This window comes from Nerophis lumbriciformis, linkage group LG04, assembly GCF_033978685.3.
Source record: "Nerophis lumbriciformis linkage group LG04, RoL_Nlum_v2.1, whole genome shotgun sequence".
Lineage (NCBI taxonomy): Eukaryota > Metazoa > Chordata > Actinopteri > Syngnathiformes > Syngnathidae > Nerophis > Nerophis lumbriciformis.
The window spans coordinates 35,713,923-35,730,000 of record NC_084551.2 but is presented as its reverse complement, the minus strand read 5'-3'; the positions used below and the strand labels follow the sequence as shown (position 1 = coordinate 35,730,000).

Genomic DNA, 16,078 nt, shown 5'->3' with positions numbered 1-16,078 from the left:
CCATAACAGTAATGATAACATTAATTTTAACAATAACTGATATGCCATTTTTATATCATAACATACATAACTGCTACAAACAAATGCAAATACAAATTAATACAGTTAAGTACAGCCCTATTTAATATTAAATATTTAACTATAAATATGTTTTTTTTGTACAGAAAAACACTCAATGATGGCATTAAAGGTAATGTTTAACACATGTACATTAAGTCTCAGGTGTCTCACACTTGTGTAAATGAAACATACTGCCCAAAATCTAGCCTTGGTGAGGCACAAGAAACATGTTTTTTTGTCAACGCTGCGGGAGTGAGTATTCCAACATCAACAGGATCCATACTAGGGCTGGGCGATATGAACGTAAAAGTATATCTCGATATATCTCGATATATTTTCCGGTGAAAATATACATATAAAGATATTCATTTTTGATCGAAATTCACTGAAATTCTTAATTAAACTGAATGACAACTGTACTGTAAACAGTCAGTGGCACTTTTATTAACCCAGTTTGTCCAGATGGGTATTAACAGAATAGAAAAGAAACTGTTTAAGTAGCACATAATTACATAGCATAAATAAAATAGAAAAACGTAAAAGGTTTAAATAAAATAGAAAAATATTTTTTATGCATAAAATAAATAACATAACTGTGCAAATAATACAAAATGTATCAAACTCAGATAAAAAATACATTTGCCTGCAGGCACTTTTTAATTCCCAGTCGACGGTTCTGTGGTCAGCGCGAAGTAAGTGACTTTACTGTGCGACTATGATCTTCCTCACTTTGGCGTACATTCCTTGCAATAGCTCCTTGAGAAATGTTGTTCTTAAACTGTTTTGAGTATTTGCTCACGCATTTGTTCACAAAGTGGTGACCCTTGCCCCATCCTTGTTTGTGAACAACTGAGCATTTCATGGAAGCTGCTTTTATACCCAATCGTGGCACCCACCTGTTCCCAATTAGCGTGTTCACATGTGGGATGTTCCAAATAAGTGTTTGATGAGCATTCCTCAACTTTCTCAGTCTTTTTTGCCACTCGTGCCAGCTTTTTTGAAACATGTTGCAGACGTCAAATTCCAAATGAGCTAATATTTGCAAAAAATAACAAAGTTTTCCAGTTCGAACGTTAAGTATCTTGTCTTTGCAGTCTATTCAATTGAAAATAGGTTGAAAAGGATGTGCAAATCATTGTATTCTGTTCTTATTTACGATTTACACAACGTGCCAACTTCACTGGTTGAGTTTTGTAAAATACATGACAAAAGATAGCATTAAAGGAGAACTGCACTTTTTTGGGGAATTTTGCCAATCATTCACAGTCATTATACAAGACATGATGACAGATGTGTTTTTTTTCATGTATTCTAAATAGTAAAAAATGTGATCAAAAGTCAGCTTACAATGGAGCCTATGGGAGTTGCTGTATTCTGCCCTTAAAACAACATCCAAACACCTCCATTAAGGTTTTATATACATGCTGTAAATATAAATATACATCTAATGTAATAACTGGCAAAAGAGGTTATGTTTTCGCCAGGGTTGGTTTGTGTGTTTGTTAGCAACATAACTCAAACAGTTATGGATACATTTTAATGACATTTTTCAGGAAATGTCCCAAAAATTTGTTCTCTCATGTACTACGAACACACTTCACCGTCTGCTTACGGCATTCCACGCCGCCTCCTTTCCGGTAACGTGGTGCGCAGAGGATTTTGGTGTTACGGTAGCGTGGCATTGTGATGCCGTAGGTCGTCTTTTCAAGATGCAGAGGGATGTCAGGAAGCGGCTTGCAGGTGAGAATAAATGATTTATTCTGATTGCAGAACAAAATGCTGCGCGGTGCACCACGGCACGGAAAACCAGAGGGTAGCAAAGATGCTAATATCAAAAATGTAAACTATGAGCGAAACTAGGAGCGTAACTTGTTGCGTAGGAGCAAACAAAACCAACAGACCGAATGAGGCCGGCGCGTAAACTAAAATAGCCCTCTGATTAGTGCCCGGGCAACAGGTGCGCGTCCGGGACACTAACCAGAGGCAGGTGACTATAATCTGCCGTCATGGCAACAGAAACAAACTCAAGAGGTGCTGAAAACACAAGTGACTTGAAAACAAAAACAAAAATATGATCCGGGCAGCGGATCATAACAGTACCCCCCCCTTAAGGGACAGATTCCAGATGTCCCCTGGCAAAACTAAAACCCCCCCGACTATAACAAAGTTCAAGAGTCAAGGGAGGGTGGAGGGAGGATTTGGCGGAGGGTCGCCAGGCCACGTGTCCCCGAATCCACCGGGGACGAGTCAGGTGGCGGCGGCGAATGGAACGCCGATGCCGGAGGCGAGGCGGGCGACCACGGAAAGGCCACATTCGTGGCTGCCGAGAAGGTGGGCGTGAGTGGCGCCAGAAGTTCAGCAGCCGGAGAGTTCTGCGACTACGTCTCGGGTGTCGCTGCTGTTTGCGCCACTGGCGTCCATACACAAACCTCCGAGAGCGCCGCTTGCGCAGCCAGACCACTCGAGGTCGCTGAGACGACGATGAGGGCGAGAGAGCAGACGTCGCCGTGAAAGCAGGAGGAGTCGTCGTCGCCGTGGAAGCAGGAGGAGTCGTCGTCGCCGTGGAAACAGGAAGCGTCGTCGCCGTGGAAACAGGAAGCGTCGTCGTCGCCGTGGAAACAGGAAGCGTCGTCGCCGTGGAAGCAGGAAGCGTCGTCGCCGTGGAAGCAGAAAGCGTCGTCGCCGTGGAAGCAGAAAGCGTCGTCGCCGTGGAAACAGGAAGCGTCGTCGCCGTGGAAACAGGAAGCGTCGTCGCCGTGGAAACAGGAAGCGTCGTCGCCGTGGAAACTGGAAGCGTCGTCGCTGTCGGCGTGGGCGGAGCAGGCGGCTCGTCTGTCGGCGTGGGCGGAGCCAGAGGCGAAGCAGGCGGCTCGTCTGTCGGCGTGGGCGGAGCCAGAGGCGGAGCAGGCGGCTCGTCTGTCGGCGTGGGCGGAGCCAGAGGCGGAGCAGGCGGCTCGTCTGCCGGCGTGGGCGGAGCCAGAGGCGGAGCAGGCGGCTCGTCTGCCGGCGTGGGCGGAGCAGGTGCTGGTGTGGGAACCAGACTTGGAGCAGGTGCTGGTGTGGGAACCAGACTTGGAGCAGGTGCTGGTGTGGGAACCAGACTTGGAGCAGGTGCTGGGCGTGACTTTGGCGGAGGTGGCCTGGCCGGGGGTTGCGGCTTAGCACGCCGAAGGACTGGTGGTGGCGGCCGGGCAGGAGGTTGCGGCTTAGCATGCCGAAAAACCGGTGGTGGCGGCCGGGCAGGGGGTTGCGGCTTAGCATGCCGGAGGACTGGTGGCGGAGGCCGGCATGGAGGTTTGGGCTTGGCTGGGCGCAGCTGTGGCCGCCCACTAGCAAAGCACCCAGTACTAGCCCCCCCCTCAAGAAGCGGATCCCAGACGCGTCTTGTGCAGTCTGGAACAGTCTTTAGGGGTGGGAGGGAGGAGGTGAGGAGGGGGGTAGGCTCCTCCCCTTTTGATTGTCCAAATTCTCTATTCTGCTCTTCAATAGCATGCGGAGTGTCCTTTGCCGCTTGGGATTGTTCCTCAAGTCTTAGTTCAATCAGTACCTTCCGGTACCACTCATCCACCCAAGCAGGACTATACTTCTCAAGGGGTGTCTCAGAAGATGACTGGGTTGGAACAGGAAGTGGAGAAGGCAGAGCAGCACGTGGCACAGCAGACAGAGGAGTGGGTGGAGCTTGAGCCTTAGAGGGTGGGGCCAAAGTAATTGGGGGCTGAGCTTGAAAGTCAGAAGGTGAGTGGGACTGACTAGACCTAGAATTAACAAAAATGTCCTGATAGTGTTTAATTGTCAAATTAAAGTCATTAGGAAGTGGCTGACAGTAAGAATTAACAGAATGCAAAAAAATGTCTTTTTCTATGACGTCATCAAAAGTGGACGGGGGCGTGTCCTCGGGGGGCGACAACGGAATGACGTCATAGCTGCAATCCCAGTGATTGACAGGCCAGTCGGAGGAATATTTGAAAATATGGTCATTATAATTACCAACTATTTGAGGAGAATCCTGGGCTGCTTGTAGCTGGCTGTGCTCCGGAGGGAAACGTTGTGGGATAGGTACGTCTTTGCCGCGAGCCGAAGTCTTCTTGGCTGACTTCCGCTTTCGCTGACGCGTTCGGGCTGGCTGTGAGCGGACATCCCCCGGCCAGATGGAGTCGATATGGACCAACGAACCGTCAGGCCCCCACAAAAGGTCTTCGCGCTCCAAAGGGGAATACTGGAGAGTCTCTCTCTCCATCGCCTTTAAGACCAGCCACGTCCCGTAGCCGGAATCCTCCACGCCCTCTTCGAAAAGACTGTCTGCTGTTGGTTTTCTGTTACGGTAGCGTGGCATTGTGATGCCGTAGGTCGTCTTTTCAAGATGCAGAGGGATGTCAGGAAGCGGCTTGCAGGTGAGAATAAATGATTTATTCTGATTGCAGAACAAAATGCTGCGCGGTGCACCACGGCACGGAAAACCAGAGGGTAGCAAAGATGCTAATATCAAAAATGTAAACTATGAGCGAAACTAGGAGCGTAACTTGTTGCGTAGGAGCAAACAAAACCAACAGACCGAATGAGGCCAGCGCGTAAACTAAAATAGCCCTCTGATTAGTGCCCGGGCAACAGGTGCGCGTCCGGGACACTAACCAGAGGCAGGTGACTATAATCTGCCGTCATGGCAACAGAAACAAACTCAAGAGGTGCTGAAAACACAAGTGACTTGAAAACAAAAACAAAAATATGATCCGGGCAGCGGATCATAACATTTGGGAGATGTACTTTATTTTCAGACCCGGCCAACGCTATAGCGCCAGAACAAAAATTACACACCAAGTTTTTGTTTGATAACGTCACGTCTGTATTGTGAAGACTTTGACACCTAAATACCGCGGCATCTACATTACCATTACATCCGTAGTTTTTAATTTAGTTTACATTTTAGGCTTTTGGTGAACATGTGTTTTTAGTTTTAGTAAAATTTTTGTCATCTAAATTAATAAAATTTTAGTTTAGTCAATAAAATTACATCACATTTTAGACAGCTAAAATTACAGTAAATTTAGTCAACTAAAATATAAAGTATAAAAGACAAGGCCTCTTTTAAGTTTATTTAAAAGCACCTTTATTTAGACTACCTGCGAAGCGTTTAAGACAAAGTAACATGATCTTATGGTCAGGAATTGTGTAACCAGTATTTTTTTGCCCCACACGTCAATACCAATGGATATCTTTCAGGCACTTTTTAAAAATGTTTATGCTATGTCGCTGGCAAAGCAGTTTTGTATTTGTGTTGGTAAAAGGAGTTACAATGCATACTTTCATCATAATTTGTTTATGAGCGCAGAACAATCGGAAGCATCAAATACACACATGTGGCGTGGCAAGCGTCATCCATCCAAATTCTACCGCTTGTCCCTCTCATTTGTTAATGTTCGCCTCAAATAAATAGGTAACGGTGCATCAACTTTTATCTTTTTGCTGTGCGTGTGACTTAAGCGTGTTGGACCACATTAAAATGTGTCATGTCTTTAGAGTTACAATTAAATAAATGATTCCTTGAGGCAGAAAAAATTGTTTTATAATTTTTTTGTAAAGAATTAATATGGTAGAATTAGCTTTAACCTGCAGTTGTGTAGCTGTCATGATGGATGGCACACCTGCTGATGGCATCCTAGCATTAAAGATGAAATGTGTCCTCTTCACTTTTTCCTAGATGTACACATATTACTATGTGGCACATGTTATAGATTTTGGTTTTGGCGGTGAAAAATTCCAACTTCCTCAGTTTACAAGGAAAATCATCTGATTGGCTCTCCTACTCCCAGCCCCTTTCTCATATATATGCTGCTAAAGGGCTGTGACTCGATATATTTCAAACTTGTCCCACCCATCTGCAAGACAGAATTAAATATGATTGGATTTCATTTTTGTCAACATGTTCCTCTTTTTTTAAATCATTGAGTAAAATATCAGTTAATTTGGTTATCGTCTTATAGTCAGCGTGTATTTGTTTTGTTTCTTTATCGTCAGGGGAGAATAGGTTGTTGATGTTAACTGGGACACAAATTATTGGTCAAGGAAATTATCACAATGTTTAGCATTTCTAAAAGGAATAAACAATGCCGTGCCAACTACTGTTTTTTTGTCTGCAGAAAATACCTTTTATATTAATATTTTTAACAGAGGTGTGCTAACTTTGTATATCCCCTATAGCAGCAAAAGCAGTTTTAACTTTTTGTTCCAGTGTCTGGGGTGTGGCATACATTGTATTTAGTTAGGTGTGTCACCGTGAGTTTACTCAGCTTATGCAATGGAGTAAACATCCCTACTAGTTGGTTCAGTGGCGCCACTCCAGTAGTCAGAGCAAATAAATTTTTTTTGATGATATTTTTCCATTCACATGTCATGCATTTACAGTATGCTTTTTAATGACTGTTCATGTGGATTTGCCCATTTGCCATTACCTGCCATATTGCATCATGTCATTCAATAATTCAAGGAAATTGGTCATGAGACACATGAGATGGCATGAAAATGTGTATCTGATATCCCAGACTTTTAGCCCAATAAGTACTACAAGAACGATAATATGTACATAATAATTTCAATAGAATATGATAATTATAGGAATAACAAATGGAATAGATAGTGATTCTGTAGTACAAATAGAATGTGAAAACAATGACAACAAACCAAATAAAAGCCCAGTTCAACAGAGTTAGGACAAATGTCCAATTTAAGTGTTCCTCGTGCAGGGATGAGGAGGGGGGTTGGAGTTAAAGATTAGTATGCTACATAGCACCATCGGAGTTCAGCAGGCTAGCAGCTTTTGGAAAGAAGCTGTTCCTCAGTCTGGTGGTCCTACTTTGGATGTCCCTGAGGGTAGGGGATCAAAGAGAGGGTGTGCAGCGTGGGTGGAATCCTTGGCGATGCAGAGAGGCCTCTTTTTGTATCTGCTGATGAAGATGTCTGTGGTGGTGGTGATGGTGGGAAAGCTGCTCCCGATAATCTTCTGAGCAGCTTTCACTACCCTCTGCAGTGTTGGCTGGCTCAGGGAAGCTCTAGAGCAGGGGTTGGTAACCTTTAATTTAAATGAACATTTCCTCTTCCACTAAATGTTAGACCTACTGGCTTTGGAGCGCTTGACAAAAGTGTGTGACATTACAGTGAGAGACATGGATGTAAATAATTTTTTCAGAAAAGTAACTTGCATACTGAAAGGAGTTGTTGTCTTTGTGTTATTGTTCCATTTAGTATTTGTAATAAATTATTTATTTGTGTCTTATAAAAATCCATAATATATTTTGTGAACAGTGTAACTGACTTAGGAGTAAGTTTATATGTATTTTAGGTATAAATCCGATTTACACTAAAATTTGCCTTACATTATCGTCTAGGAAATGAACTCGTTAATAACCCGAGGACTGACCTATACTTCACCTTACCCTCCATTGAGGAGGGGTCTTTAGGACCAGTTTAATTTAAAACACAATTTTATACAAGATATGGAGTGCTTGTCTTGTCTTGTCCTGTCCTCTGCCAGGAAAACGTTGAAGACTCCTGATTTAGAGTTGAAACATTTTCCCAAAGGAAATAATGGTAATATATTGAATCAGTTTTTGTAGTGCTGTCTCTTATGGACAAAATATATATCCCAATATTGGTAATTTTATTTCCCTATAATGATATATATCACAATTAGGGCTAGGCGATATGGCCTTTTATTAATATCTCAATATTTTTATGCATGTCACAATACACAATATATTTCTCGATATTTTGCCTCAGCCTTGAATGAACACTTGATGCATATAATCACACTAGTATGATGATTCTATGTGTCTACATTAAAACATTCTTGTTCATACTGCATTAATATATGCAAATTTTAAACTTTCATGCAGAGAGGGAAATCACAACTAAGTCAATTTACCAAAACTGTATTTATCAAACAGTTATTTAGCAGTGGCATAAACATTCATGTAATTTCAAAACAGAAAGTGCAAGATTGTCAGACATTTAAAAACAAGCTATTAGTGCACTTTTGTGCATGATGTCACTAAGGTGACATATCAAAACAACAGTAACTTAAAGTGCACTTTTTGTACAGAATGCCACTACAATATTTTAAAACAGATAAAGTGCACTTTTGCGCATGATGTCACACAAGATATTTCAAAAACTGTAAAATAAAAATTTGCTGCATAATAGGAAATCAAATTGTGTATGTCCTTCGCTATGTGGTAGGTTACGGCAGACGTTACCTCCTTCTGTTTTTGACAATTTTATCATACGGTGTTGATGTGGAAATGGAAGACGCCAGGCTCAATTGTCAGTGCTGGTTGCTTCGGCATTTTGTGGGTGTGGTACCGGCCAGATTGTATGTTGACATGCGGAGTTTCAAGCACTCTTCATTCTCTAGCGGGTGATTTTTTTAAATGATGCTACAAATTAGTAGTGCTGCTACTTTTTGTAGCAACGCTTTTGCCGCATACTTGACTTCTTGGGAATGAATTCTTCTTCCTCCATTTGTTACCAGATTGGCACCTTCTCTCTCTCGTATTACCACTTGCACCGCTCCGCTAGCACCACCTGCCACAGCTAACGTTACCCATTCTGCTACCTCCCTGCTCCACGAGGGCGTATGACGTTGCAAGCGCGACAGTATGTGACGTATGTAAGAAGGTGCGCTTGTTTTATCTCTCTGTGAGAAGGAGAGACAAGAAAGAGTGAGAAGAGCCTGTAGTGTAATGCTTGCAGCTAAAAGCAACTGCGTGAGAACGTATACTCGAATATCATGATATAGTAATTTTCTATATTGCACAGAGACATACCCGCAATATATTGAGTATATTCGATATATCGCCCAGCCCTAATCACAATATAGTATTTGTTTTCTTAAAATCATAAAAAGGACATGACAATTAAAAAACATGACATTATTGTTGGTACCAGGCTACCAGGCCTTCTTTTCCACTTTGTATACTAGATCATATCTACAAATATGAATTAAGAGATTTTGTAATTCCTCTGTGCCTGCGAGACAGCTTCTCATAGATGTTGCCTTTGGATAACATGTCTTTCTAAGGCTTATTTGATTTTTTTTTCATTTTCATCACGTTTTAGTTTTGAGGTAACTAGTATTTTGTCACATTTTAACAGTGTCTGTACTAATCTTCATGTTTTGTTTTCAAGTGGTAGAACATGTTAGACGCAGTCAAGTCGCTAGCAACGATTCTTCTAATTGCCCGCAACAACTAGTTGGCGGCAATGTTTTGCAGATAAGCCTACAGTTGTTCAGTCGGTGTCTGCTGTTTTTAATCCAAACAAAATAGTTCCTCTCTCCACTTGGAACCAATTTTTTTGAGGGTTTTGTTGGTTTAGCTTCCATTGTAACTGCCTTATGTGCAGTGTTGACATCTATGCTCACCCTTGCTCTCGCCGTAAAGTTCCTTAAATTAAAAAAAGCTCTTGCAAAATAGCAGTGTTGCTACAGTTACATTAGCCGCAGCATGAGCCGCAGTCCAGTCATTAAAATTAGAATACAATTAAGTACAATAGAGAATTAAATCGTACGATAGACATTTTTATATCGTAGTACGATATATATCGTAATATTGCACAGCACTAAGTCTAGTTACTTCTAACTTTTAACATCGCTTTTTGGCTGCTACTTTTTCTTGAACTGTTTTTCTCAGCCTTCCAGTGTGTACAGGCAGAATTGGGGTCAAGTTTTCTGCCACGACTGAGAATTGTTTGTTGCTATTTTTTGCGACTCCTTTTGAGTGTGTACGAGAGACAGCTGTAAATTACAGCCATGAATGCCAGCTTTATTACTCTGGCCGACGAACAATTTTTATTCACCGGTAATAGAATTAGTTGCGGAAAAATATAGACTAGAGATTTATGGGCCGATATTATCGGCCCATAAATGCTTTAAAATGTAATATCGGAAATTATCAGTATCGTTTTTTTTATTATCGTTTTTTATTTTTTTTATTTTTTATTAAATCAACATAAAAAACACAAGATACACTTACAATTAGGGCACCAACCCAAAAAACCTTCCTCCCCCATTTACACTCATTCACACAAAAGGGTTGTTTCTTTCTGTTCTTCTGGTACCTACATTACCGGTATATATCAATATATACAATACAGTCTGCAAGGGATACAGTCCGTAAGCACACATGATTGTGCGTACTGCTGGTCCACTAATAGTACTAACCTTTAACAGTTAATTTTACTCATTTTCATTAATTACTAGTTTCTATGTAACTGTTCTTATATTGTTTTACTTTCTTTTTTATTCAAGAAAATGTTTTTAATTTAGTTATCTTATTTTATGATTTTTTTTAAAAAGGACCTTATCTTCACCATACCTGGTTGTCCAAATTAGGCATAATAATGTGTTAATTCCACGACTGTATGTATCGTTATCGGTTGATATCGGTATCGGTAATTAAGAGTTGGACAATATCGGATATCGGCAAAAAGCCATTATCGGACATCCCTAATATAGACATTAAACGAAAATGTTCTTTTAAACCACTGATGTTAACATAAGCTAGCCGACGGTTGTCTTGCTTTATTTTCTGTTACATTTAAAAAAAAAAACTTTGAGCAAGTTGCAAACAGCCCTTTTAACGATAAGTAACATATATATTTTTTAACAGCCTTAAAGCGTAAAAATCGGGTCAGCACAACACCCACATTAAAGAACTGCTGTCTTTATTGATTAATGATGTACTTGTAATGCAAAATTGTGTCCCATCCCAGGTATGCTTCACGCATCTACATTTTTCACAGGTTTTACTCACAACTTCTTCTGCTCTTAACACCTGTGCTGAGGTTATGAAATTTTGCATTACGTTTTTGCTGAACCTGTCTTGAGGTACATTGATGCTCTGAGTGATGTGGTGCAGTCTCGTGAGCTGAACCTTTAAGGCACATTTTTCCTGAACATGAAGTCATATTTCAAACTTTACAACCTCCGAGGCGTTCGACTGCATTTGAAAATTACATGACATTCATTGTCAAGCTATTATGATTTACATGTGTTAATGTTCGACTTTACTCCGGGATTCAAATCAAAACCATAAATCCCACTCACGATAAACATATACAAGACATTTTCTTGTTACGTTGACGAATACAGCCTTTGGCCCTTAGAACATTTCTTATACAGCATGACTTGGAGTTGCTTCGAGTCTCATGGAGTAACGGTGTTGGGGTAGAGGTGAAAGCTAGCACGACTTTGTAATTAACGCGTCTGACCTACTCAGTGGCCTAGTGGTTAGAGTGTCCGCCCTGAGATCGGTAGGTTGTGGGTTCAAACCCCGGCCGAGTCATACCAAAGACTATAAAAATGGGACCCATTACCTCCCTGCTTGGCACTCAGTATCAAGGGTTGGAATTGGGGGTTAAATCACCAAAAATGATTCCCGGGCGCGGCCACCGCTGCTGCCCACTGCTCCCCTCACCTCCCAGGGGGTGATCAAGGGTGATGGGTCAAATGCAGAGAATAATTTCGCCACACCTAGTGTGTGTGTGACAATCATTGGTACTTTAACTTTAACTTTACTCAGTTTGGGATTCTTGAAAACTTCCTGCATGTGTTCAGACTGACTGGCACTTGGACGGCCTCCTGGTATCGTTTACTGTACAACACTCAAAACGGCACTGCATCATACTGAAAACAATATTTTCACCCTCTCATACAGCTAAATACGTAGATCAAATACAACAAACGCCTTGGTACCACATCAGTCTTCTGCATTGCAACATTCTTAAATGAAATCCTCTCTAAGGGTGTCAATTAAAAGTTGGCACTATTTAGTTTAATGTTCTGTGCATACATGCATGGTAGGCATACCTGAGGTAAGTTAAAGAGTTGCTCTCAGGAGTTTTCACCCACCGCCACTAATGAGTAGACTGGCGGGGGCTTGCCTTCAGCAATGACATAAACTCACTATGTGCATGTTTTAATTGCTTCCTGTTCTTTACTGCTGGAGCCTCAAACTGCACTGGTTAACAACAGGGGTTTTTGCAGCAACAGGGCTTCTATCTCTGGCTCTGATGTATGTACACTTGTTGCGTTGTGGTTCCAGACTTTTTTACAACATGGGAGTGAAAATAACAGACAATATGTTCTGAGATAGATAATCAGGATATATTTTAAGTGACAAATTATATTTTGTGACACAATCTAAATGGAAGCAGCTTTATTTTGATAGCACGTCAGAGGCAGCACACTAAAAGCCAGCTTGCAATGTGACTGATTTTGTTTGACAGTTTTATAGCAGCAGGCAAGTTAAATATGTATTTTTTGTACTTGTTTGCCCTGATATCATTAAATATCACAAAATGCATACCATTTCATTAGCATACTATTTCATCCATCCATCCATAATCTACCGCTTATTCCCTTCGGGGTCGCGGGGGGGGGGGGGGGGGGGGGGGGTTCGCTGGAGCTTATCTCAGCTACAATCGGGCGGAAGGCGGCGTACACCCTGAACAAGTCGCCACCTCATCATACTATTTCATTATTTTTATTTTTATCAAATCGCATTTGTACAAGATTATTTCATTAGCATACTATTTCATTATTTTTATTTTTTTCAAATCGCATTTGTACATGATTAGCCTATTCCTGTACATAAAAGTACATTAAAGTACACACACACACACTAGGTGTGGCGAAATTATTACATGTGAGTTGATGCAACATTTGGATTGGCGGCCAGAAATGTTTTGAATTACAATGCTATCTTGTGTTGCGTTCCAAAAGATCTTACGAAGACCTAATGGCGCAAAAACCAAAGCATTTTCCCATGAGAAATACTGCAAATCTAATTAAACTGTTCCAGACACTAACAATATTAAAATTTTATAGAGAATAATTATAGTTTTACATACAGAAAACATGGTGCAATACATATATACTGTATGACCATTTACAGTTGCAAGAAAAAGTGAACCCTTTGGGATTACTTGGATTTCTGCATAAATTGGTCATAAACTGAAGAACTTCATTTAAGCCACAACAATAGACAAACACGGTCTGATTAAACTAATACCGCACAAACAATTCTAGGTTTTATCTTTTTATTGAACACAACATGTAAACATTCACAGTGCAGGGTGGCAAAAGTATGTGAACCCCGAGGCTAATGACTTCTCCAAGAACTGATTGGAGCCAGGACTCAGACTACATGGAGTCTAAATGATGTGAAGAGATCATATGTGTTGGTTAAAGCTGCCCTGTCCTATAAAAAACACACCTGTGATAAGTGTGCTGTTCTCAAGAAGCATTGCCTAATGTGAACCATGCCTCGCACAAAAGAGCTCACAGAAGATCTACAATCAAGAGTTGTTAACTTGCATAAATCTGGAAAGGGTTACAAAAGTATCTCTAAAAGCCTTGATGTCTATGTGTCCTCGGTAAGACAGACTGTCCACAAATGGAGAAAGTTCAGCACTGTTGCTACTCTCCATAGGCATGGTCGAATGCTCAGTGAGGTGAAGAATAATCCTAGAGTGTCAGCTAAAGACTTATAGAAATCTATGGCACATGCTGACATTATTGTTGACAAATCTACAATTTGTAAAACATTGAACAAGAATGGAGTACATGGGAGGACACCACGGAGGAAGCCACTGCTGTCCAAAAAAACTTTCCAGCACATATGAAGTTTTCAAAAGAGCACCTGGATGTTCCACAGCACTATACTGGCAAAATATTCTGTGGACAGTAGGGGTGTAACAGTACGTGTATTTGTATTGAACGGTTTCGGTACGGGGGTTTCGGTTCGGTGCGGAGGTGTACTGAACGAGTTTCCACACGGACATATTAAGTAGCGTACTGCACGTTGTGTAAACAATACTCAAATTGCCGGACATTTGAGGCATTTAAGAAACTCCGCCCTGACAGCTCCGCAAAAGAGGACATGTCCGGTGAAAAGAGGACGTATGGTCAGTCTATCCTAGCCCGGTCGCTGCTAGCATGCTAGCAAAAGAGGACATGTCCGGTGAAACCGATCGCTGCTAGCATGCTAGCAGCTAACGGGCTAGGATAGACTGACCATACGTCCTCTTTTCACCGGATATGTCCTCTTTTGCGGGGCTGTCCGGGCGGAGTTTCTTAAATGCCTCAAATTTCTGGCATTTTGAGTTATGGTTGCGTGTATTAACAATGTACGTTCAGGGTTAAGAAGGGGTTAAAAACAAAACAAATTGTGCGTGCAGCAGCATCCGTGAGGGAGTGGCAGAGACAGAGAGAGTGAGAGAGTTATGATAAACGCGCATGCGTCGCCGGGCTCTGCTTTTTATCCATAGATTTATCAGATTTAATTTTTTGTTATCTATAGCAGGGGTGTCAAAAGTGTGCCCCGGAGGCCATTTGCGGCCCACAGCTAATGTTTTAAAGGCCCACTGCACATTCTAAAAATACTATTAAACAAAAACATAACAAAAGTGAAATAAAAACGCTTAAAGGTTAAATGTAATTTAGAAAAAGTTGCAATGTTGACTAATAAAACAAAGCTGTTTTTTCTTTCAAACTGTCATGCTCAAAACATAATATTGAATCAAAATCAATGTTATTATGAATTATTGACCTATCCAAGGATCCGATTACTTCACATCAAATATTCCACTAAGAAAAATATTTTTGGTGGAAGATTTTGCAAATTTGGTAAATAACCAAAAAATGTATATTTTGTTGTTTTCTTACTGTACCGAAAATGAACCGAACCGTGAACTCTAAACCGAGGTACGTACCGAAACAACATTTTTGTGTACCGTTACACCCCTAGTGGACAGATGAAACCAAAATTGAGTTTTTTGGAAGGAACACACAACTCTGTGTGGACAAAAAAATACACAGCACACTAACATCAAAACCTCATCCCAACTGTGAAATATGGTAAAGGTGGCATCATGGTTTGGGGCTGCTTTGCTGCCTCATGGCCTGGATGGATTGCTTTCATCAATAGAAAAAAATATTCCCAAGTTTATCAGGAAAACCTACGTGAACCCTTTGGTTTACATAAGGTTGCAGGAAAGCTAAAGACCATCTGTCCGCCAACTGAAGCCCAACAGAGAATGGGTAATGCAACAGAACAACATCCCCAAGCATAGAAGTAAATCAACAACAGAATGGCTTCAACAGAAGAAAATACGCCTTCTGGAGTGGCCCAGTCAGAGTTGTGATCTCAAACCGCTTGAGATGCTGTGGCATGACCTCAAAAAAGCGATTCACACCAGACATCTCAAGAATATTGCTGCACTGAAACAGTTTTGTGGAGAGGAATGGTCCAAAATTCCTCCTCACCATTGTGCAGGTCTGATCTGCAACTACAGGAAATGTTTGGTTAAGGTTATTGCTGCCAAAAGTGGGTCAACCAGTTGTTAAATCCAAGGGTTCACATACTTTTTCCACCCTGCACTGTGAATGTTTAAATGTTGTGTTCAATAAAAAGATGCAAACCTATATTTTTTGTGCGGTATTAGTTTAAGCGGACTGTGTTTGTCTATTGTTGTGACTTTAATGAAGATCAGAATGCATTTCATCACCAATTTATGCAGAAATCCAAGTAATCCCAAAGCTTTCACATACTTTTTCTTGTAACTGTAACATAGGCCTGGGCAATACGGCCTAAAAATAAAATTTCAGATTTTTTAACAAAAATTTCAGATTTTTTCTTCCCTACTTTTTAAAAGAAATCAATGAATACAAATAACAGGTAATTCAGAACAAGTTTTGCTTTTATTTGATCAAAAACAAGTAGTTTGAAATTACACTGCATACACTGCATCTTACTCTTAGCAAAATTTGAATTTGTATAATGTTATTTTTAGACCAGATAGGAATTGTACATTGTATTCAATAATTTTCAAAGAACTACATTATGAGCCTTCTCTGCGAGGCAATACTTCTGCTTTAATAAAATACTTCTGTAAACAAAAATTTAGCGTTGTACATTGCATGCAAATAAATAATGATCTCCAACATATACCATTTTAACATATACCA

The 16,078-nt window shown here is 40.9% G+C and overlaps 1 protein-coding gene across 2 annotated transcripts in view; it reads left to right on the top strand.

The window, feature by feature from the left end:
- The window catches only part of tax1bp1b (Tax1 (human T-cell leukemia virus type I) binding protein 1b), a 41,814-nt gene that overhangs the window by 3,031 nt on the left and 22,705 nt on the right, over positions 1-16,078 (top strand). The window lies entirely within an intron of this gene.